Source organism: Sinocyclocheilus grahami, unplaced genomic scaffold, assembly GCF_001515645.1.
Source record: "Sinocyclocheilus grahami isolate Dianchi unplaced genomic scaffold, SAMN03320097.WGS_v1.1 scaffold1174.1, whole genome shotgun sequence".
In the NCBI taxonomy this organism is placed as follows: domain Eukaryota; kingdom Metazoa; phylum Chordata; class Actinopteri; order Cypriniformes; family Cyprinidae; genus Sinocyclocheilus; species Sinocyclocheilus grahami.
Genome location: NW_015506353.1, coordinates 157,515 through 161,577, shown reverse-complemented (window position 1 = coordinate 161,577; position 4,063 = coordinate 157,515).

Below are 4,063 nucleotides of genomic sequence, written 5' to 3'. Positions count from 1 at the left end.
ATTAAGGTTTTATCTTACACCTAATGTTGTTAAATGAATGTTATTGCATTATTTCAGTATCATGAGTGTCACCCTGATGGTGTTAAGTGTTTGTGTGAATGAGACTGTGCACCTTCTATATATAAATGTTGCCTTCCTCAGCTCATAGAAAAGCTGTTTGTGATGAGCTTTAGTTCATCATGTGACTTTCTCATCACCACCAGTTTTTGGTGCATTACAATGGTTCAAAACAGATATTAACACTTCAATATGTTGGTTTATTAATATTACATCAGTTAATGAAATACGGTATTTTATTGTGAAATTAATTTAAGTCTGTAAAACCTAAAATGTTGCTACTACATTTTTTTATGGTGAAGTTCTGGCAACCGCAGCTGCCGGTATTTTACCGTAAATGTCACAGATTTTCTTTTACAGTGTAAAACAGTAAAGTCTGTGGAATTACTGGCGGCTCATCCAGAGCTTTTAAACCTGCACCAATATACAGTATTAGCCAATAATTACATACAACATTATTGAAATGTATATAAAAAAGTGGTCAATCCATGTGAGTTTTTCACTCTAGATACAGTGCCAATGATTTAGATCTGTGTAATGGAGATGCAAATAACTCTAGTGCACTTAATTGTACACTTAATTAACACACTTTGTAAAAGGTTTCACATTTTACATCATTATTTAAGAATCTTTTTGTCATGATTTAAGGTAGCTCTCTTATTTTGAAATGTTGACTAACACACTAAAGCAGATGTAAAGTACTTGAGTATCATTTTAACTGTAGTGTGTTATTTGATATTATATTTAAAATGTATATATTTTAAATGAACTAAAATACAACTTCATTACAAATGTGTAATTACCAATATATTTAAATACATGACTTACAAATTTTAATTACAATTACATTAAAGAACATTTTAGCATAACATTTAATATATATATTTAATATTTTCATTTAATTGTGAAAACATTACATCAGTTCACACTGGTGAAAGTGTTTATTTTGGTGTGGTGCCAGTATTTCTTTTACACCCATTTATATTACTCTGCAACACGTTTTCTTGTGAATTTTTTTTTTAACAAAGAGGCATTATATTAAAATATGTTATATAACTAAAATAAATATAAATATATTTAAACAAAACACATACGACATACTTTTCAAGCAAAACATTGCACAATGTTCATATAGTTAATGTGATGAACTACACCTGCAGTTCCTATACTACGATACCTGATGTATGAAATACTAAAATTCCAAAAATGTTGCAGTTTAAGTGATTAGTGATTTGGACAATTTTAGAATGACAGTAAATTTCACAATTAATTACAAAGAAATGGCAAGTAACACGTTGAATCAACTGTGATATTAAAAGACAGAAATAGTATTTTTTACAACTTTTCCAGTGTTTTTTTTCCAGTGTAAAAGTTGTAAAAGGCATCATCAAAATATATTTTTATTTTACTTTTGATTTTGGGGTGAAATATGAGCCAAATATTTCTTGAAGAACTCACCCTGATTCTTTCCAAAGTTGCTATTTGACTGCAGACTCCCAACTGGGGCTGTCTTTTTGTGCTGGTTTTGAACTAGATTTACCTGTTGAATTTAAGCTGGTGTGTGTGTGTCTCTCCAGAGAGAATAATTCCTCCCACACTTTTGGCTCTAAAAACGCAGTCAAGCGGACTGTAATACACCGTCTGGCGAGAGTCCTCCATTTGCAGGTATGTATATGTGCTCTCTGGACTCTTTTCTCATAGGTTATTAAAAAGATTTTACGTGGCTCTCCATTCATCACTGACAGCCTGCACATGCATCACTCGGCCCGGGCCCCCAGGGGCCCCGCATCGGACCAACAACGGCCCCGCCTGGGAGAGACAGTGGGAAGATTAATACAGCGGCTCTCATCGGTAGCCATGCAGGCACCGGGGCCATGATACTTACATCTGTGATCAGCTCGTCTTTACACGCGTTCACTCAGGCTTTACATGCAAGATGATGCACTGCTGGACTCAAACGATCGGCCTGCAGCTGATATACACACGCTCACTCATCTACACTACACCTAGAGCTCATTCACAATACACATGAGGGAAGCAGGATCTCTCTGTAGTAATCTGTGCATGTGTGTGTGTGTAAAAAAAAAGATTTAAATGTGATACAAATAAAATCATATGTAAAATTTAAATGGTTGCCAGAACTTCACCAAATACGGTAGCAACAGTTTAGGTTTTTACAAATTTACCTTAAATTTACAGTAAAGAAAAGAGAAAAGAAGTTAATATACCAACCTATTAAAGTACTGATATCTAATTGACATTTTCTTTTTCCACTGTAAATTATACAAAAACGTTTTCACTTCAAAAGCTGTAAATATGACATTATTTCACTCTATAGTAAGGAAACCTATATTTACAATAACATATTTACAAAAAATAAATAAATACATCTGGGATATGTCATAATTTAGCCATCTAAACAAGTGCCATATGTGTTTGTCTGTAGATTTACATGAAATACATGGGCGGATAAAAAAATAGAATAACTTAGTTATATTGAAAATTGAAACGCTTTGGGTTATGATGTCCAAAAATATGCAGCACATTAGATTTTGAGACACAGTGTATGTTAATATCAATGGTTTAATAAAGATTCACCGTGCAGTGTCAGGAATTTTTATAATGTTTATAATGTTATAAAATGATGTTATGTGTATGTTATGGTAATGTTATGTGTATTGAGATTTTTGAAGAAATGCATCCAGATGTTTGATCTTTGTAATTCATAATGCATTATAATTACTGCAAAGAAAGACATGAAAAAACAGTTCACAGTGAGAAAAGTGTCCAAGTGTTTCCACTGATACACTGGGGACCTTTTTCTTAATAAATGTCATATTGTGCGTCATTCATCAGTGTAGATTAAAGAAAAACGTTCATAACCTTTCATAAAAGTATAACTTTCTCCACCATGCTAAAAAGCATAGAAGCTTGTTAAAAACACTTCTGCAACCACCAGAACAGCCTGAGCTTCAAGGCAGCAAGTTTTTCACGCACAAGCATGCTTAAGTTTTCTTTAGCAGATGTAAACATTTTGTTAGCATTATTAATTAATGAATATAGACACACACACACACACACACACACTCTGGCATCTCTGCTGTGCTGTGTAAAATTTCTTCTTTACTTCCTTTCTTTCTTCTCCTTTTTTAAACACATGTCCTCATTTTTGAACTATCTATCATGTCCGCACCAGTGGGGGCTTTTAAACTGTGCAATTGGCACTTTCTCGGCTGCTGAGCTGGAAAAGGCTGTACTGCTGTGGACGACACAAATCTGGAATACACCTTCCTCCACGCAGACATGACTGCTGCACACACACACACACACACACACACACACACTACACACACTACACACACACGCACACACGCACACACACACACACACACACACACACACACACACACACACTACACACACTACACTATATACACACACACACACACTACACATTTACATTTAGCAGACGCCTTTATCCAAAGTGACTTACAAATGAGGAGAACAATAGAAGCAATACGAGCAACAAGAGAGCAACGCTATACAAGTGCTGTGACAAGTCTCAGTTAGTCTAACACAGTACACATAGCTAGGTGTTTGTGAGAGAGAGAGAGTGTGTGTGTGTGTGAGAGAGAGAGAGAGAGAGTGTGTGTGTGTGAGAGAGAGAGTGTGTGTGTGAGAGAGAGAGTGTGTGTGTGTGAGAGAGAGAGTGTGTGTGTGTGTGAGAATAGGTGGGGGTGGGTGAGAGAGAGTGTGTGTTGGTGTGTGTGTGTGTGTGAGAGAGAGTGAGTGTGAGAGAGAGAGTGTGTGTGAGTGTGTGTGTGTGTGTGAGAGAGAGTGTGTGTGAGTGTGTGTGTGTGTGAGAGTGAGTGTGTGTGAGAGAGAGTGTGTGTGTGAGAGTGAGTGTGTGTGTGTGAGAGAGAGTGTGTGTGAGTGTGTGTGTGTGTGTGAGAGAGAGTGTGTGTGAGTGTGTGTGTGTGTGTGAGAGAGAGTGTGTGTGAGTGTG